Source organism: Cynocephalus volans, chromosome 2, assembly GCF_027409185.1.
Source record: "Cynocephalus volans isolate mCynVol1 chromosome 2, mCynVol1.pri, whole genome shotgun sequence".
Taxonomy (NCBI): domain Eukaryota; kingdom Metazoa; phylum Chordata; class Mammalia; order Dermoptera; family Cynocephalidae; genus Cynocephalus; species Cynocephalus volans.
Genome location: NC_084461.1, coordinates 35,485,276 through 35,507,527, shown reverse-complemented (window position 1 = coordinate 35,507,527; position 22,252 = coordinate 35,485,276). Strand labels below are relative to the sequence as shown.

The 22,252-nt window shown below is 36.2% G+C and overlaps 1 protein-coding gene across 1 annotated transcript in view; it reads left to right on the top strand.

Annotated features, from left to right (window-relative positions):
* Positions 1-22,252, top strand: part of FYB1 (FYN binding protein 1) — a 121,737-nt gene that overhangs the window by 20,792 nt on the left and 78,693 nt on the right. The gene's annotated exons all lie outside the window — the stretch shown is intronic.

The window sequence follows — 22,252 nt, the reverse complement described above, 5'->3', positions numbered from 1 at the left end:
AACTTACAAAGTAATGGAGTGGGCAGATGATAACCCAAAGGCACATGCCAAGCTTCTCTCCACACCATCTCAAGGCTGAGCTCAGGTTCATAGTGGAAGTTCATAAACAAGCTTAATGTAACTAGCTCCAAAGGTTGAGGCAGGTGGCCAGGGAGGCTTATTGCCACACCAGCGCTTCATCTTCCCTTCTTCACAGTGAGCAGGTTGTTCCTACCTGTTGTTCTAACTACCTTTCCCCTAGTTACTGTGTAACTTTATGGGAAGGGCTTAAGATGGAGTCAGTTACGTTCATAATCCCACACAATGGTACATGATATTTGAACATGCGCACACTAGTGGCATCTGTACGTGCCACCTGCACTCCATTCATACCAGTATTATCTGAGGAACGATAAGACAGTGAGTACAATTGCAATGAAGAGAAAGGAATAAAAGCAGTAAAAGATGGCACTGGGGAGGTAGGCAGATACCAAACCGTATAAGCCATGTTAAGGACTTATGGTGTTAGCCTAAGCTACCTGGTCAGATTTGATGCTTGAGAAGGATTGTTCTGGTAGCAGTATAAAGAAGTAGGAGACCAGGAAATGATTTCTGCAAGATGAATAAATTCTAGACACCTGCTGTACAATACTGTGCCTATAGTTAACAGCACTGTATTGTGAACTTAAGAGATCTACCCTGTTGACAATTTTTTAAGTGTCTTGCCACAACTTTAAAAAATCATTTAAAAAAAGAACTAGAAGACCATGCAGTAATTCAGACAAGAGTTTTGACTAGGAAGGTAGCAGTGGAGATGGGAAAAGAGGATAGATTTGAGATATACTTAGACGAGAAAATGATGGATCTGCTGTGTGGGTGAGGACAAGTAGGTATCAAAGATGACCCAAAATTCTGGTTTGAGCAATTAGATGGTCACAGGTTTTGAGAAAATGACTAGGATTCAGGGAAGACCATGACTTTTATTTTGAGCATGTTCAGTTTTAGGAGTCTTTGAGACTCCTTTGAGATGTCAGCTATTCCGATAGCACAAGGATCCAGAGCTCATAGGAGCTTCAGTTCTCTATGCATCCTTGACACTCCAGCCTACTCTCTCGGAGTCCAGTGCTTTTCTGAGTTTTTACATTTCCACCTGTCTAATTCAGTTCCTCAGCTGCATTAGCCACATTTTAAATGTACAATAGCCACATGTGGCTAGTGGCACAGATAAGGAACACTTCCAGCATCCCAGAACATTCTACTGTACAGCGCTGATCTAATGACCCACTCCTATCTCAGTTCCTACATCTCTAAAACTGAATTAACATTCCCCACAATATCATACATATTACATTCTATAAGGTGTTAGTTATCTTTGGAACTAAACCCCTGTGTATTGTAAGTTTCATGGAAGCAAAGACCATGCCTTACTCATTATCAAGTTTCCCTTCACACCCAGCAAAATGCCCTTGCACTATGTGCTTGGCAAGCATGGGTTGAATGAATGAGTGAGTGACTCGCTAAGTGAGCCAGTACTAAACTCCGTTCCAGAAAAATATGGAAAAAATAATCACTTACATAATCTCTTAGGTTTATACTGACAAAATCATTACTAAGAGTTGGAAACATAGAGTAATATAGCCTGGTTATAAGACAGCTTCAATAAAAGGGTTTATTACTCACAAAATTATAAACAGAGCAGAAGCAGGTGAGTTAGAAAGTGGATGGTTTCCTTTCAAGTTGCCTTCGGCTTCTACTGCACTCGGTTTTAACTAGACCCACATTCTATGGGAGACACCTGCCACCATTTACCACTTCATGGAGACAGAAGCAGCAATAACATCTGTTTCTATGATATCTCTGCCTCCATCTCAAATATGTTCTGCCCCTAAAGAGCCAAGATAACAGGCCAGATAATGGAAGTGGTGTTGAGAGTTCTGCCTACATAGTCTTCCTGGGCTTGGTCAGTCTCCCTGTAGGGGCTTCCCTGAGAGTCTTGGCCAACATGCAATTGCATGTGCTCCTCACAGTGTTGCTACAAGGGATCCCCTCATAGCACATACGGATGGGAGGAACAGAAGGAATTAAGCGTTGGTGAAGGTGTCAGGAATGCAGGCGCAGGAAATAGAACATAGCAAGGCAGGGCTTGACTAGGAACACTGTCCTCCTTATTTCTTCTAGCATCGTTACAGGGTATGATAAAATGTTCCTGTTTATGCACTAGGAAGAAGGAAACTGTAGGTAAGGAATAACTATTCTGGATATGGCAAACAATTGGGGAATGGTGCAGTTGTGAATAGCAACAAATATTTATTAGGCATAAACCATGTGCCAGACCCTAGAGGTTCAATAGAGATGAGACAGCGCATCTCTGCTCTCCTGAAGTTTACCATCTAATAGGAGCCACAGCCAAATAAACAGGCATTTATATTAGTAATACTAATATTACCTATTAGTGGTAAGTACTAAGGTAAGGAGCATACAGGGTACTAGGCACTCAGAACCTAAATATCCCAGGAGGGTTCTGGAGGGAAGGCTTCCTGTTGGCACTGACATCTAAGCTGTGCCCCAGAGACAGAGCAGGTGTAACTCAGGCAGGTGAGGGAAGAGGAGAGGGGCTGAGGAGAGGGGCTGAGGAGAATAGATGTGCACGTGCACACGCCTGCAGATTAGCCCTGCGTACTTGTTCTCTCTCTCCTGGAAATGGAAAAGATGTCCTCTTTTTTTCCTTTTTTCCTTCTCTACCCTACCACTGGAATCCAGACTATCCTGCCATTTAGTTACTCCCTGAGGAGTGGTGCACAGAGCTCAAATGGGCAGCTGTTTGGCCTGGCTGCGAGGGCTGGAATCCCAGCTCTGCCCCTCAGTAACTGTCAGCCCTCAGGCACGTCAATGCTGGCTATCTTATAAGGTTTTTAATGCTTATAAGGTTTTTGAGAAATTAAATGAATACTTGCATAAGCTGAGCTCTCAGAATAGCGCCTGGCACAAAGGAAGCATCTAAAAAGAGTATATGTTGTTATTATGGGAGGAATAAGATGCTTTTTAGCTAGTGTGGGGACAAAGGAGCATTTACCCAACATTTACATGGGAAACAACATACAAACTATTGTGTGCTCCAACCGCTGAGAGCCAGAACGAGAAAGAAGATGAAAAAACTAAGCGAATTTTGTGCTCCCTATAAGACATTTTCTAAAATAAGGGATTTCCTAAGATTATGAGAAAATTATCAGGTACCTATCAGAAAAATACTGCAATATGTTAAAAGGCTTGGGGGAAAAAACCTATCTTAGTACACCCAATGGAAATTTCTCAAGTGATATTTCTTTAAAGATTTTAAAAATTAGCTTCAGTTGTCATCAGAAACATAATACAGGATTTCTGTATTTTTTGAATTTTGGTACGATTTAAAAACCTAAGCATTGCTCATATTTTTCTATTTTATTTGTATATTCTAAAAGTATTTTTTTTCTTTTCTCCCCACATTATATCACAGTCTATTTTGCAGTGAAGATACTAAAGCTCAGGGATTAAGTAATTTAACCAAAATTAAGAAACTAGAAAGAAGTATAGCCAAAATTGAACCCTGGGCCTTTTGACTATGGAGTCGGAACTTGTATTATGATATTTGAGCCTTAATAAAAAATCATCCCCCTAAGTGCTTGGAACACTGTAAAACATATATACACACTCAATAAATGTTAGTTATTTTAGCATTGCTAATCTACTAAGAGTTCTTCTATAGGATGTTCATAAATGTCACAGGGAAAAAATTATTTAAATATATTTAGGAGACTCTGGGTTAAACAAAGTTAAATTCGGTTTTTACTCTAAGGGCATTACTAAACCAAGGAGCATTGTGAATATCAAAGGGAAAGTATAGTTTGCAGCAATTTTCAAATCATATTTGACCATAGAACATTTTCTTTTTTCTTAAAATATCTCAGTAGGAACGATGTTCCCAGGAACTAACTTTGGGGGAAAAAAATGCTTCGTGAGATAAATGCAGACTAATAGATAATACTTGCAATTCAAATTTGCTGGTAAAAAATATTTTGTGTTTGCTAGGAAAGTTATTTTACTGTAAAAAGCGAAACAGCATAAAAAGGAACTTAAAGTTTGTTCTAAATCTTGATTTGCTTGAGATGGGGAAGCTAAGTGAGAACAGCTTTGCAAAAATATGTCACCAGTAAAGTAGGAAGTGGGTATTCTTGCAGCTTCTAACAGCTTCAGCAGCTTTGTTTTTCAAAGCCAGCGCTGCGAGACACCTTATCTCATAAAGCACACAAACATGCACATACAACCTCAAGGACAGAGAGCCGATGAAAAGAGTTGTGGGTATTGTTAGTACCTTTTTACATGTTTGTAAAAAATTTGAGGTTCAAAAGTTTGAAGTAAAGCAATTGCAAAGTTTGAAAAACTCACTTGGAAAAAATAGTTTTGCATTCTAATGATTCTCCAATTCTATGACAATGAGCAGTTTGAGCACTATAGGTCACAGAGAATCTAATTAGCCTGCAATTATTAAATTGGACAATGTAGTTGGGTTTAATGTCAAGAGATTCCATTCTGGATCCAACTCTCTCAACTTCAGGAAATCTTGGACACGTAATTTCTCTGACCACCTTCTCATTTGCAAAACGCTAAGGTTGAATTAGATCACCACTAAAGTGCCTTCTCACTCTAGAGATCTGTGAACCTAAAGGAACAGGTAGTTACAGACCTCTTTGGTTTGCTAGTTCCCCCAAGGAATAGAGGCATCCCTCAGAAGCAGGATCACAATAGTAAAGAAGGCAGCAACAGAAAATAAACTTTGGAGGCTAGCTAGCCACCGGCCTCAGGAAACCAGATAGCTGTCTAGCCTCCATCCTGCAAGGCCACTGTGTAATGTTACTAAATTCAGGATGGTATTAAAATAGTAAGTGTGGACCATGAATCCATAGAGATAATAACAACTGTCAAAAAGTTATATTCCACTGTTATCTGGACAAAAGCTCCCGAGACAGTCTACATCTTTCAAAGTCAGAAATTCAATGCATATAAGAATGAGGATAACTGCCTTTCTCCTATGGGTGCATAATGCCCAGTTGAAATTGTAACTACCCAGTCTCTGGAAATTAGGCTGGCCCCTTACCTTTCTATTTTTACTCCTGCCTCCCAAGGTGAAGCCTTGCTGTGGTTTATGCATTTCTTTCAGCTGACTATACCATCTCAATTAAAATGGGCTTAGGGAGCCAAACCAAATGACTGTCACATGAAATAACTTGAATCAGGTAGTCAGGAAGTCATGTTGCTATTTTTATATTACTTTTAACAAAAAGCCTCATTTTTTAAAAACTCTGTTTCCATCTTTGTTTCCTTTTCACAATTTATGGTTATTTCAAGAGATAAACAGCATTTATCTTTTCAAAGATTGGCCCTTTTAAAGTCAAGTCACTTGTGATAATCAGTGCCAAACGAAGACTAATCATACGATCATCCAAAGTTGAAAGTTGTAATATATTTAGTTGTTTTACTTTAAAGTACAGATTTATTTTTGTTAATGATGTTGATTATAGCAGCAGTGTTCCTTTCTAAACACGCTGTTCTTAGGCAGATGTAAAAATGTCTTCTCCGAAGACAAATGAGAAGAGGCCACTGGGGGTAACAGAATGAGCTCCCGTGTAAGGGATGCTGGATTTGAAGAGACCTGATTGTTGCCCTGCACTGGCCCCTGGAGCACTTAGCACTTCTGACTCTCATCTGTAAGATGAGTTATCCAGTGTTCTGGAATGCCACTGGCTATTGGGACACACTATTCTTCATTTGTCAGAACTCTTCTGTCTATTACAGAAATTTTAGGCACTTTGACTTCTAGACACTAAAAAGCCAGTAGCTCTCACTAGCCATTGTGACAACCAAAAACAACCATTCCCCCCACCACAGACACACAATTCCAAATACTTCCTTGGCAGCTGCTACTGCACTACAACTGTGTGGAACCACCAGCAGATGAATTCTGAGATTTCTTTCTGCCCAGCTGTAGAGAGCTAGAGCTAGGGTCTGGAGCTCACAGACCCCTCAAGCCCATTCACAAACCCTTCACAGGCAGGTCTATGAGCTAGGTAAACAGCGAAAAGATCCTTGGAGCCTTGATTGAAGAAGGAATAGTCTTTATTCAGCACACACACGTCTAAGAGTTAAGCAGTCCAAAGGAGAAAACTCAGAAACTCAACTGCTAGGAGCAAAGTACACTGAAAAACTGAGCAGCTGCCAGCAGAGTAAACATGCTCTATTTTTAGACACAAGATCCCTGCAGGCCAGCCTGCTTAACAAACTGAAGAACACACAATAGCAACAAAACTAAAAAGATACATGGGTGTACATGCACACTAACTCCACCCACACACAACTTGTTTACAAGAAATGTCCAGGTAGCCTGACTAAATTAACCTATTTTCCCCACACCAGCATTCTTTAAGAAATGGCCGAGAAGAACACTTGGGGGTAGTGAGGAGTTTGAAAACCTCTAAGAAACATCCCACACCACAGGAAACCTGCATGTGAAAGACACATAAATAGTTGAGTCCATTGTATTATAGAGCAGTGATTTCACATAATTTCATAGTGACTTTTGTCACTCTGTTCTTATAATCCCAGAAGGTGGCAGGGATTTTTCCCAGTGAGATCAAAAGAAGCCCCCAGCTAGTTACAACTACCAGATACCCGCATACTCCAGCCCATATGAGTCATTCAGAGCAGTACCAACTCAAACCAGCCCTGCTCACTGCTTATATCAGGTCATCCATCAATCAACTGGAGTCTTCTCCAAGCCCTGTCTAACAGGTGTCCAACTTGGTTGCTATTACAGATCCCCTAACCCCACCAATTGCGTCCGTTCTCTGAAATTTTCTTGGGTTCTCCATAAAGAAGGCTGAACAGTCAATGCAGTGTCCGCCTGGATGAATCTCCATTGTTCTCTCTCTAACGACCTCATGTCCCCTTTGCCTTCTGCCAGCTCAGAGATTTGACTACCAACAATGCCCCTCCCTCCTGGGAAGTTAATTATCCATCTTGCTAACTCCCAGAATCATCCCAGTGCACACTTGCACACGTGCATACACACGTTCACAGGTGTGAGGAAGCACAGACAGCCATAACATTTGGGAAATCTTAAGGTACTCCTATTCACAAAAAAAGAAGATTGGGGAGGCTGTTTCTGTATGGGGGAAGAGTCTTACCTGCTTATGTTGACCTTAGTCTATTTGTTGTTGATTTTCTGTTTGCCTGGTCTCTAAACTTCTTTCCTCTTAGAGAGTAATATGTGCCTTTTCAGTTATTTCATCATTGAGATGCTGCAAAAAATGTATAAAAGGAAGATGTTTAGCTTTTATCTTTTTAAGGTTCTGAAACAAATGAGGGGTGGAAGAAGTTATTTTTTGTTTCAAGGGATGGTAGAAAGAACTTCAGACTTGAATAAGGGAAACAAGATTTTAGTTCTGGATCTTGTAGTTTTAAGTTTTGTGTCCCTGAGTAAATCATTAAACTTATCTGGACCTCAGATTTCTTATCTTTGATAAGAATGATAAAAATATCTTTGATATTTTTAAGGGTTATTCTATGTTATGTCATCCCTAAAGCTAAGTGATTCATTCTGTTTCAAAGTCCTACACAAAAGTAGGAAACTTCATAAGGTATCGACACATTTGGTTATGCCAAACTATGTGAAAAGCACTGGAACAGTAAATTCATAAGACCTTTCAGTGCTAAGGTTTTCTGGTTCTGTCTCTAGGAACAGAGATTCTAATTTCCCGGTCATTTGTTCCATAAGCAGTATAGGGTAGGTGGTCAGAAAGGGATCCTACCCCCATGGTAAATCCACTTTGCTTGGTTCTATTCGCATTCTGCATAGAAAACTGGTGGTTAGTATTATTTAAAGAGTATATTAAAGACTGCTTCTGACCATTCTGTCTTCTTTCCCCAATCTTTTCAGTCTACTGTTTCCCATGTTTTGCCCATTGCCTTCATTACCCTTAACCCTTCTCCACTTTTTCACCCATCCAGTTACTACAGGGGCAGTGCTGTGGCATCTTAACGAGGCTTTTTCTACCTCTTAATCCCTAGGTTCCCTCACTTTAGCTATGATTGGCTCATGTATGCTTTGGCTCTTGCAGAAAGGGCAAGTGATAACCAGAAGAAATTCTCCAAACATGAAGTACTAACTGAAAGTATCAGCTAGTAGTTGATAACAATATTACTGAGGGTCAAAAATAAATGAGTTGTGCTTCAAAACTGAGGAAAGGGAGGTTGTGATAATAATACATTTCAGGCAACAAGTTACACAGTTTAGTGGTGCAATGATTTCTTGACGTTACTGGTCTCTTCGCAGACTTCTATATTTTTATGCTGAACTCAGAATAAGGCAACTTGTGCCCACCATTTATTCTACAGCAGTGGTTCTCAAACTTTAGTGAGCATCAGAATCACCTAGGGCGTTGTTAAAACACAGATTGCTTGGCCTCTGACCCAGAGTTTCTAATTTAGTAGGTCTGCTGAATTTGCATTTCAAACAAATCCTCAGGTGAAGCTGGTCCTGGGACCACAATTTAGGAACTACTGTTCTATACTATGGTAGAAGAAAATGGATAAATGCTATCTCCAGGTTATTTTTTAAAATTCTTTTAGGCAATCTGCTTAAAACATCGCTTTATACCTTAATCTAAACCTTTACCAGCATCCATAATGCCAGTATTAGCTGGCTTGAGTTTCACCATTTTATGAAAGGAGAAGAAAACAAAATCAGTGTTTCTCAAAGTGTGGTCCATAGAGCACATGCATCAGAACTCCCTGGAATTCTAAGCAAGAACGCAGACCTCTGAGACCCATCCGAGAGCATCTGAGCCAGAATCTCTGAGGATGGGTTCCTAGAAGTTGCTTATTAAATGTGTACCCAAGTGATTCTTATGTACCTCAAATTTTGAAAACTTCTGGCATAGATCTAAATTCAATATCTACCTAATAATAATTTATTATGTTCAATCTTCATTGTTCTAAGAGTGGCAAGCTCCAAACAGTTTGCTCCTTCATATTCTTTCGACCATAGAATTATTTATTCATTCACGTATCCATTCTACAAATATTTAGTGAGTGATTACTGTGTGTTTATGTCTAGGAATGTAGCAATGAGAATGATATATATGGGTTTTGCTCTTGTGGAGTTTACATTGTAGTTAGAGGAGCAGATAATATAGAAGTAAATGAATAAGCAAATTCAGAGAATGCTGAGTACTGTGAATAAAATTTTTAAAAAGAATGATGCAAGATATTGACTGAAGATGGCAGGCAAGGTGAGCCTATTTTAGATTAGATTATCCTAGTGAGTGAAGCCCTCTCTGAAAAGATATGTAAGCAGGAACATGAACAGTGAGAGGGTCTAATCATACAATGATATGGGAGAGGTGTGTTGGGGACTAGAGAGCGGCTAGAAAAATTTCTTTAGGCAAGAACAGCTTGATGTAGTAAAAGAAACAGAAAGAACTTGCATGGGTTGGAATGCCATGGATGAAGGAGGAATGGTTCAATATGAGGCTGAGACAGCAGGTACTGACCAAGTTTCATAGATCCTAGAAGGTCATAGTTTGGAATTTGTAATAGAAAGCCATGGAAATTGGAGTCGTGAAGAAGAGTGTTATGATCTGGTTTGCATTTTAGGACTTCTCTTTGCTGTGTGGAGCATCAATTGTAGGCAAATAAGAATGAAGCCAAAAGACTATTGTAAAAGTCCAGGTAAGAGATTAAGAGGCTTGGACCAGGGTCGTGAAGGAGAGAGGAAAGACGTGGGTGATTTGGAATGTGTCGCAGAGGTAGAGTTGAGAGGAATTTCTCAATTATTGGATGTAGGAAATAAAAGGGAAAAGAGACAGGAATTAATATGAATTATTATTTAATATTTATTAATTGAGTTAATTTTACTAGTTTACTATTATGTTTGGACTTCATACAAGATTAGATGCACAATAGTAAATGCCATTGTGATTTTTAATTTAGTTTTTATAATATAGTATCAAGATTTAAGAATTAAATTTAAAAACTGTAAAACTTCATATTATTTCACATTAGAGGTTAAAAGTATTAAGCAAAGTATACAGATGAGATAAAAGAGGTGGAAATATTTTTATGCACAATCGATAAACCTGACTGAGCTGTGAGCAATTAAGGCAGTCTGTTTCAATCTGAGGTCTTTGGACATTTCCAGAGACCCTCAAATTTCTTACACAAATTTTTAAATTATGTTTTCATTCCAGTAAAAATCTAAAAGAAAAAAATTTATGGAAGCATGCATTTGCATTAATTGTCATTAAAGTACACCTTTATTTACCTCAGACTAATAAAAAAAAGAAAGTAAAGACCAAACATTGTCACAATGAACTATAAAAACAAAGCTTTCAGTAATTGAAAAACTAAATGTAGTGGGAAAACTGAGTTATAACACAGGACATCATAGTATACAATGATAAAAAAAAATCATGACTTAATTAAAAATCTAACATGAATATAGATTAAAAAAATAAAAAACAAGTTTACCCAGTGTTTAAACTCATGCAAATAATTGCAAAGGTTTATTAGCACCATAAGGAAATTACACAAATACATACTAGTTTGGCTAAATTTTCTTTCATTAAGGAATCCATAATTAGGAGGGGAATTAATGTTTTTAGAGTGTCTATTGCGAACTTGTTATAGGCACCATTAACTATTATAACTATCATAGCATTGTTGCGAAGGAGGATTTTTATCATTTCACAGATTAAGCTGATGCTCAGAAAGACTAAGTGATTGTGCTGGTGAAATTTAGAAATGATTTAAAATATTCAGTGATAGAGAGATGAGACAAGCCCTCAGCAAGTCTACATTGCTGAAGTCTCACCGGAGGACAATTTGACACAAGCTATAGCAATATAAAATAAGTAAATCCTTTATCTCCTCAATTCTGCTTTTCAGTACCTATTCTAGGATCCCACTCACACATTTACACAGAAAATATGTAAGTGGATGCTCATTGCAGCATTGTTAGTAGTCAAAGGGGAAACATGGAATATCCCTGCCACAGAATACTCTGGCACAGTGGCACAGAATTGATAGGCCCAATACATGCAACACAATATTCAGCATACAGAGCTATTTAGGTTTTCAATCAAATATTTGATTGAAATATGCATACATATACAGGTGAGTAAATGCATAGAAAAAGTTCTGCAAAGATAAACAAAAGTTGACCTGGGAAGCGGAAGGCAAGGGGAAGTGAGAGGCCATGTGAAATTCTACTTTATCTGTGTTGTAATACTTTTTCCAGATATAAGTCATATATGATCTGTGTAATTAAAAATACTCGTTTTTTTTTTTTTTTTTTTTTTTAAGAAAAGAGGAACGGGGAGAGACCTGCCCAAGGTCATACCTCTAGTAGGAACTCGATCCCCAGATAGTCTGACTTCAAAACACATGCTCTTTCCTCTGCACCACGCTGCTTCTCCATGGGCTTCTATAATTTCTCTTCTGTGTCTTCTCTTCCACTACATCTTTTTCTTCTCTGGGTCTTGATTTATCACCCTGTTTTTCTGCTATCTTTTGACTCAGGGTTCCCCCTTTCTTCTATACAGGTGATCTTCCAAAAATAGCAATGACAACAGTAGTCATTGTCATTATAGAAATAGCAAACATTTAATTGAACTGAATCCCTTTTCTTGATACCCGTGTTTATCTGTGTAATTGTGCTTCTAACAGGTACACCACGTTGTGGTCACTTCAACACCTGTTCTGTCCAGGTGCTGCAAGGTAGCTCTGCCTCCTTTGTTGGCAATTCTGGTCCTGTCCCAATACATTACAACTCTCTGCCTGGTCTGATGGTCTAATTCACACCTTTAAAACCTCTTAATTTTAGCAGGAAAAAGACTGGCTTCCTAGAGGAACTGCTGATCAGGCAATTTCACTCAAACCTTTTCTTTATGATACGTCCTCTTTCTTTACTTAAAAAAGGTGTCTGTGACAAATTAATATAACCCAAAAATGTGCTTTGTTGGGTGTGCAGAGTTTTTTGTTTGCTTGTTTGATTTATTTTGTTTACTAGTTGCCAACATGCCAAAATTGGAAAAATTCAGAGAAAAATCTAGACTTATTCTTCACATATTTATCGTGGGCTGGAGCCTGGTAGTGATCACTCCATTAATACAGGGCATTGATCTCCTGTTCACCAGAGTCACATGCTCCAAGCCCAGTGGACAAATGCATGATCCCGCCTGGCTCCCACAACAGTGGAGTTTGGAGCATCTACTGTAATTGTCCCTCCATGTAGATTATGGCGCTGGTTGTGTAACTGTAAACTCTATTTGCCCCTCTCCCTGAGACTGTGGCATTGCCTCTGCAGCAACTATGTGTATCTCTTCTCTGCTTATAGATGTTATATTGCTGGGTTATAGTGATTTTATTCTAAACATATTCTCAAATACTTTCTACATGTTCATTGACCCAAAACATTCACTATTCCTTTGACAAATAAAACAATTAATCTGAGGATGTTTCTAAAACTTGACTTCTAGTGCTTCCTTTGCTCCTCTATAGTTATGGGTACACTTTTAAAACAACTTTTAGCTTTTGAAGAAAAGAAATTTAGTTATTGTCTTATGTCCAAATATGTTCTATCTTAGAGAAGCAAAGATCTACCCTGTGACCTAGGAGCATCTGACAAAGAACTTTTCTATACTTGTATACTGACTTTTTTTCTTTTTAAAGTAATACTTAGCATCCTAAACAAAAAGAAAAGAGGAAAGATTCAAAACTCAGCAATCTCCTATCAAATTACTGCCTGATTTGAACTTCATGTTATTTTATTAATTAAAAATGATTATAAATGATTTCATTCATTTGTAAATAATTTTATTCATTGAAATTTATGTATTAATTTTAATTCATTGAAAATAAATAAAATATTTATAAAAGCAATTTATATCTTATGATTGTGTATAATTGAATAGCCAACAAAGTTACTGGGGGATTAAGTTTTTAAGAATTAAAAAAAAACCTCAGAGACATTAAATGTTAAGGTTGTATCTGAGGTGGAGGAGTTTAAGACAGTGATCAAAGCCTTTCTTTACTTATTTTCCTCTCATTGATCATCAGATTTGTTTTGATCTCTACCTCTTCACCGCCATCCTAATTTCTGTTTTGATTATCTGTGCAACCACTGATATTTCACTATTACAATTCTTTCCATTTTGACGGCCAACATTTTCTGTCAGCTTGCTCTCAAAGCAAAAGCTTTCTTACTAGCAGAGTTACAGTGCTTCGTTTTCAACTAAATTGGTTTTCAAAATTTCCCGTCCCCACTGTGGTTTACAAATCCTTTGAAGATAAAAACATATGACTTTGAATTAAGGCAAGGAAAAATTCTATAAAACTAGATTTTATGAATATGTGACCCAGAAATTTGAAGTCTTTATCCTTGATGGCCACTGAGGATCTTCTGAAAATTTTTAAGATACTGTAACATACATAGCAATATCTATAATGCCTGTATTGTTTATGATATTCTATATTAGAGCAAATATCAATCATAAAAGCAATACTGTTCATTTTTCTAGCTACTTAACTAAATATTCTTTATAAAGGAGATATTCACTCATACAAATAAAATGTCTTGTAGTCATATGATAAGATCCCCAACCTCACTTCTATAAATGCAAGTTAAATTGAGATATCATTTATTGTTTTTTTACTCATCAGAGTTATTAAGACCAAAAAAGTATGATAATGCACAATGTCAGGGAGGTTATAGTAAAACAGGTATTTTTCTCCTGTGCTAGAGAATATGTGAATTGGTAAAATCTCAAAAATGGCATTATTCACCAAAATGTTTTAATGCTCAGTTCTTTTGACCTAGCAAATTCACTTTCTCGGAATTTATCCAAAAATATATTTACACTTGTGGTCAAAGATATAATTGTCTAAAATATCAAAAAATAAAAAATAACCTAGAGTTCCTGTGGAGGTTAAACCTGGACTTACCTGCTCTTGGCATATAACTAAGAGAAATGAAAACAGGTGCACACCAGGACTTCCACTTGAAGGTTCGTAGTAGTATTCTTTATAATAGCTAAAAAGTAGAAGCAACATAAATGTTCATCGGCTGATGAATAGATAAGTAAATGTGATATATTTATACAGTGGAATATAATTCAGCCATAAAAAAGAATAAAGTACTAATAATGTATGCTACATGTTTAAACTGCAAAAACAACTTAGTGAAAGAAATCATTCACAAATGACCTCATTTTATATGATTCCATTAATATGCAGTATCCAGAATAGACAAATCTATAGAGATCAAAAGTGGATTAGTGGTTGCCTAAGGCAGGGGGAGGACGGGAAGTAATAGTAGTGACTGCTAACAGGTACAGGGGTTGATTTGGGGGGAATGCTCGTTCTAAAATTAGATTATGATACTGGTTGTATAACTGTGAATGTATTAATATCATGGAGTTGTATACTATAAACTGGTTTATTCATATAACTTGTAACTCAATAAAGTTATTTGTTAAATAACCTAAATTTCCAGCAATAATGAGACTGGTCAAATAAACTATGCAGTGAAGAACTCCATATTCGTGAAACAGACAGGTTACTCTATCTGTGCCAATATAGAACAATTTCTTTTTAAAATTAAGTTAAGAAAGCAAAGCACAGAATGTTTGGACTATGGTCCCTTTGTGTAAAAAATGCATAGAATATCTTTCTTGAGAGATATGTAAGAGACTGATAACAGCTGTTGTTCTTGAGGCTGGGAACTAGGAAATGAGGATCTAAAATGTCAGATTTCCTTTCCAGTGTTCCCTCCTATATTTTTATAAATGTTTTGCTATGTCTATATTTATTTTACACTTTGATTTTTTAAATTCGGTTTTTTTTTCCTAATGGGAGAAAGAGTAAACAAAAAAGAAGATTCAAATCAGTACAACATTAAATGCCCTACTACGGTATTATATACGCAAAGTTTGGCAGGGCATACACAGATGTTGACAATGTAGAACTGCCCTCAGAAGTTCACTAAATGAGAGTTTACGGCAATTTTAAAGAAAGCAAAAGTAGTGTTGAAACAGCATACGTGTGCTCTGTGTGCAAATGGAGGGCTCTCAGGACTGTACTAGGCTGCCTGGTGTTAGCACCAAGTAATGGCGGTATGACCACAAGAGGGCCGGTAGCATTTCAGAAGGTTGCTTTCTACAGAATGGTCAGATGTGTGGCAATTAGCATGTTGTTTCAGTCATAAGTAGTTTTAAAAACTTTTTGTAAAAATTACTGAAATATGATGATGCCAGTCTTTCTGCGCAGATGGAAATAAAGGTACCCTAGAGTTTTATCGAGAGCATGACCGTATAGAACACAACAGAACTAGGTTCTAGGGAAATTCATAAGTAGCAATGAACACCTACTATGTGCTGGGCAGGCACACATATTATTTCAAATTCTCATTACCCTGCAAGTTAAGAGTCAGAAGTACCATTTTAACAGGCAGGGAATATAAAACCCAGAGAAGTGAAATAAATTACCCTATGTCCCACAGCTAGCACTGGGTGGGATAAGTAGTCAAACCCAAGTCTGAATGGCTCCAGCACAAGTGTTCTTCCTACCAAACCATTCATATTCCCAGGTTGAAAATTGCTTCTGGTGTGTTTAGGAGTCAAAAATGTGAAAGTAGTGCATGGCTGTTTTGGTACTTACTGGGGTGGATTTAGAGATTTTAAAGTTAGAGTTCTTGGTCCTCGGTCCACTCTAAGACTCTCTAACAGAACCAGGATTAGCCATGATTGGTTTGAGAAAAAGGTTTTTTGTTGTTTTTTTTTTTACAGTTGAGGTGGGTAGACTGCAGTGTACCAATGATACAGCTGGATTGAGCAGCAACTAGGAATAGAACCATCTACTAAGACCTACAATGTGTCTTGATAAATGTGTTTGTGTCCATTTCACAAGTGAGAAAATGAAGACTTGGAGAAGTCAAGCAGCAAATCCAAGTCCCCATATTGAGTAATAGAAAACGGAAGGTTAATATAAGAGTGGTGGAGTCTGAATTCAAACCCAAGCCTCTCTGTCACAGAATCCTTTCATTTTCACTCTGCCGTGAGGCCACCGAAGCCTATACATAGATGTAGAAGTGGCAAATATTGACTTTTATTCCAAGAAATTTGGCTGTGAAGGGAGAAGCAAAATCAGCTAGTATTTAGAGTGGGGGACAAGGGTAAAAAAAATTAAATAAAAAAGGATATTGTTGTGTTTCTTTAGAGTAGAGGAAATCAAACCATGTTTAAAATGGAAAGTGCATCTTAAAAGATGAAACACACAATCCAGAGCACATAATAAGCTCTTAATAAATGTTTCTTATTGATGCAAGTGAAGTTGATGCAGATAATAATGAACGGAGCAGGCTACATAAGGCAGCAGGCACTGATGGGAACCAAGCCCACCAGTTAGTACTGGCAAGGAGGAATTGTTACAAATTCCTAGTAGGCCTAGTATGGTGCCTGGCAAAAATTAAGTGATCAATTAATGTTACTTTCAGAAATTTTCTATAGACTTATTGTTTCTGTTTCTTCTTTACTCATTTTACTATAGTTTAATATCCATCCCCTTCCTTCCATCAGAAAAAAAATTTTTGTTTTGAGAATCCTAATACGACTAATTGTATTTCAGTATACTTTACAAAGTCCATATTGAGGTTTTAGAGTCAATCATATTTTATTAAGGTAAGTCTACCTGTTTTTCCTCTCCATAACTAAGATTCTTTCCTTAGAGTTATTTAATATACATGCAAATGTATTTTTTACGATATTTGAAAGTGACCATAGATTTTGCAAAGTGTTTCATGGCTACCTGCTAGTGTAACATAGGGAGAAGTTAGCATACATTCTCTCAAGGTTGATGAGAAACAATACACTTAAACAATTAGTTTAGTGCCTCATTAAGTCATTCAAATTATCTCTGACTGTTTTCCAAAGATAATTTTTATTTAAAATCCAGCCAGTTCCTCTCCATCTCTCACCCTGCTTTCCCCTGGGTTTGCTGCACTCCCAGGAAAGCCCTGACCTGGTGGCTGCCAGAAACACAAGAAGGACCCCCCGCTAGTTCCAACTCCATTGAAAAAGCAAGCACACTGCTTTGGGGGTTGCTCAAGTTATTATAACCAAGGAAAGGAGAATAGATGGCAGGTGAGCAGAATGGCCAATGCCTATAAGCCTATGTAAAGGCAGAAAGCCACGTGGGTTTCAGGGTAAGTCTGTTTTCAGTGTTTCCAATTCAGAGCACTCACCATTCCCCAAACCATGTCTGCAAGTTCTCACCTCCAGGCCTTCCATCACTCTCATAGGGCAATGCCTCCTGCTTGTCAAAATCTTTTTCATGAAAAGATGTCACAAATGGGCCAGTCCGAAGGTAATGAGTTATCTTAACCGATCGATTGTTCACAGTCAGTGACAAATTGAAGTCCTTGTGCTTCTCTTTCCCCCTTCTCACTACTGCACTTGACTAGTTTTAAAAAATAATAATAATAAATGATACAAATGGTTAACAAACATTTTTCTTTCTATTTGTACAAGATTTGTTATTATCCATTCATAGAGGCTTATTTTCTTCAGATACAGCTTTCAAATTACTTATGAATCTATAAACCATGTTATTTATAAATTTAAATATTAAGATGCCATTTTCATCTGTCAAATTCACCAGAATTTTTCTTGTTTATTCTATGAAAAAAAGGGGCATTTCAAAGCAGTAAGTTTTAGCTTATTAGACAACTGGTCTTATAGCAGTTAGTCTTATTAGGCAAATGCTGGGCATTTGGTAAATGATTTAGGAACAATGACAAAATCCACAAAATCGGATCCCTACTTCACACAAATTCCAAGATAAATTACTAATTTTGTTAATTATTTAAAGAGTTAAATGTAAAAAGTGAAGCCACAGAGAAGTAGGAGAAAACATAAGGTTAATAATTATCTGTTTTTTTGGGGGGGGGCCTTCCTAAACGTAACTATAGTGACAAGAAATTATATATTATAAAATTAATCTAATTAAAGAAATAGTGATAAGTTCTATATATCAAAACAGTCAATCTTACTTATGACAAAAATGAATTGAACAAAATATTTCTAACATAAATTTATTATTTATCAGATTACAGGGGAACTAATTCTATCTTCTTTGACTCCCCCAAAAATAGCTGCAAAAGAGAAGATGAGCTATTCTTATTAGAACTGCACTTGGCAGGGAGTGTCACAAGTCAGGAGTTCAAGGCCTGAACAATTTTAAAAACTCCAAGAAAAAGAGGAATGCCATGGTGGTGAGGAGAAAGGATAAAGAGAGAAGTTAATATTTTTAGCAATTACTGTAAGTTAAAAATTTTTGAAAGAGGGGATATCTAAAAGGAATTAGGAAACTTTTTGTTTCCCATGCTGTGTAAAACCTTAGCATTACCCCTCTAAGGAATTTTATAGGTAAATTTACAGCTGTATATATAGTGCTATATTTCTCCTAAGATTTTGAAATAGGTTTTATTGGTTGTGGTATTTTTTTTTTTTTTTAAAGTATGGAAAAGCAGAAGCAGGAGCCAAAGCAACCAAATCCTATTTCATTTGTCCATGTGAGAAACAACAAGATTAATATCCTTAATAAATAGATTTTATAAACCACTAAGAAAAAGCAAATACTATTTAAAAATAGGCAAGGTATTTGAATAAATAATGTAATTAATAAGAACATGGTTGTAAACATGAAAACATTTCCTCATTAGTGTTCAAAGACATGCAAAATTAAAACAAAATATTTTTTGAGATGGCATCACCTTTTCCTCTTAAAAAATCAACAGCAAACAAGGGAGATAAGAAATGCAAATTCCATATCCAGGGAAGCTAGGCAACATGAATAATTCCAAAGCACAATACACGTGTATAAGAAATCAAAAAGTGAATGAAGGAATGACAGAAAGGAAAAGAATCAAAGCAGAAGACGGAGATACAGAGACAAGTAATTCTATTCACCATTTAGCAAATAGAACCCAGGAATTAATAAGGTGCCAGCAATGTATGCTGGTAAATGTTTAACAACCAATTCTCCAGAAAAATCGGGGGGGGGGGCAGTTATATATCCTGTATACACACATGTAACAAATGTTATTGATATAAAAGAAGTAGCACACAATATAGAAATAATAATAAAATAAACCATACTCTGTGGAAAATTCCATATAGCCCATTGTTGATTCTTTTTTTTTTTTTTTTTTTTGATTGTTTGGCAACTTCTTTTGTTTTTAATTGACACATAATAATTGTAAATATTTATGGGCTGCTGTGTGATATTTTGATACATGTATATAATCTGTAATGATCAAAATCAGGTTAATTAACATATCCACTACCTCTAACATTTATCATTTCTTTGTATTGGGAACATTCAAAATCCTCTCTTCTAGCTAATTGACAGTATACAGTAAGTTGTTAATTATTTCACCCTACAGTGCTATAGAACACTAGATCTTATTCCTCCAAACTACCTGTAATTTTGTGTCTGTTAACCCACTGCTCACTACCCCATATCTCCCCTCCCCTTTCAGCCTCTGATAACCACCATTCTACTCTCCACTTATATTTGATCAACTTTCTTAGCTTCCACATATGAGTGAGAGCATGCGGTATTTCTCTTTCTGTTCCTGGCTTATTTGGCTTAACATAATGTCCTCCAACCTCGTTCATGTTGCCATGAATGACAGGATTTTATTCTTTTTAAAGGCTGAATAGTATTCCACTGTGTAGAAATACTAAATTTTCTTTATCCATTCATCCGTTTATGGACATTTAGTTTTATTCCATATCTTGGCTATTGTGAATAGTGCTGCAGTAAACATGGCAGTGCCAATATTTCTTCAATGTACTGATCTCCTTTTCTTTGGATAAATATCCAGTAGTGGGATTGCTGTATCATATGGTAGTTCTATTTTTAGTTTTCTAAGAGATTTCCATAGTATTTTCCATAATGCCTGTACTAATTTACATTCCCACCAACAGTGTATGAGGGTCCCTCCTTCTCCAAATCCTCACCAGCATTTATTTCTGTCTTTTCGATAATAGCCATTCTGGAGTGAGATGGTATCTCATTGTGGTTTTGATTTGCATTTCCCTGATGATTAGTGATGTTGAGCATTTTTTAATATACCTGTTGGCCTTTTATATACTTTCTTTGGAGAAAGATTTTTGCCAAATTCTTTTATCTGTAGCCAAATATGGCTACAATTAACAAATAAGTATATCTTCAACCTGTATGTTGATTGATCTTTTCATTTATGTTAACAAGTAAGCAAATATGAAACAATAAAGATACATATCAGAACTTCATTCATTCATTTGTTAATGATATGAGTGACTACTTTGCTGAGTTGGATAACAGTTGTCAAATACTGGAAAAATATTTCCTCAATTTTTATGCCATTCACAATATAATGACTACAGAAACAACACACTTTTAAATTTAATCTGCATTATTAGTATTTACTTTATCACTTTCTCAACTCTAATAATCAACAAAACAATGAATCAAGCCCAAATTTGTAGTGTTTGCCAATTTCCATGGGGTAAATATCTCCACCATGTCCAAGTTTAATCTACCATAGTGAGGTCATTGAGTTGGAAAGAGATGCCAGTAATACAAAATTATATAGTTTTTTCACTTTTCATAACACTTCTTGCCACAGTTTTATATGTATTCATTCATTTATTATTTATATTCCCAAATCCATAAGAGCAGAATTTTTTTGTTTTATCACTGCTGTGTTTCTAGTGCCTAGAACAAAGCTTGACATATAATAGACATTCAATAAATATTTGTTGAATGAAAAATAAAACATTGAACTTGACTAAATGCCAGGCACTGTCCTAAGTGTTTTATATATGGTAGATCCTAAGTCCTCACCACAACCCTGTGAGTTGGCACTGATGGCAAGTTACAGAATCATTGGAAATTGTGAGAAGTAAGAGTTTCAAAGAAAACTGTAAATGATCAAATGAGGCAATGATTAACTTAGGAAAACAATAAGTTGATTGAGGAAATAAATATAACCGTTGTTTACTACTTGACTCAGCAAAGAACAGTATTTACTTAATTGTGATAATGAAAACAATGAGTGCAAAATTCTTCAAAAATAGTCATGGTTTTACAGTATTGGAAGAGGAAGGGAGAGAGAGCAAATATCTACATCTATCAAAGAGAAAGTCAACAGTCTCTAAAAATCATGACTCAAACACTAGCCATGCACACATAGTAATAGAAATATAGAGATAAATGTAGAAGAAATATCTGCAGTGTTGGAAGTCTTCATCTCCAGTGATGAGAGGGAAAGACTTGTTGCTGCTACTGCTGTTGTATGTTATTTGGCACCTTCTGACTTGCTTATTCCTAAGCATGTATTATTTCGATTTAAAAAAATGAAATAAACTTAAAACAAAAGGTAGAATTTTTTTCCATGATATTGTCAAAGATTCAGAACATGATATTGCCAATGTTGACAGAGACTTACAAAAATGGGCACTCTCATGTACCTGATGAAGCTATCAGAAGGTATTTCTCTGGAAGATATTTGATATTTTGTATCAAACACATTAAAAAATGTTTGACTCAGCATTTCTACTTATTTATGCTAAGAAAATTTATCCTGAGAAAAAACCTTAAAGATCTGTACAAAGCCTTAGCCATTTTTTATTACACCAAAAAGAAAAAAATTAATGTAAATATCCAATATTAGGGCCCTAATCTTTTAAAATTATGATAGCCTTATAAAGAAAAGTTGGGCAATTACTAAAAATCTTATTGTAATTATATTAAACCAGAAAGATGTTTATGATTATTGAGGGGGGAAAAGCTGGTAGCAAAATAGTAAAATGGTCCCATTTTGCTTCTGTTCCATAAAAGCATACATTTGCACCAAAATGTTCTAAAATACAGGAACTCAGTAGTTAGGGCTAAGTGATGGATTATGGGTGATTGATATTTATTTAATTTTGTGAATCTCCATGCTATAATTTTTTACAATGCATATGATTTACTTGTTCTATTGTTTAATCTGTTTCAATGTTTGAAAATTATACCTCAAACAAGACATAACTTATTAAAGATTGAAGGAGATCATTGAAAACAAGTAAGAGTTACCTGTGAGAGCAGATGTGAAAAATAAACCTCTTTGGTCTAAAATATAACGTCTGATTAAAAA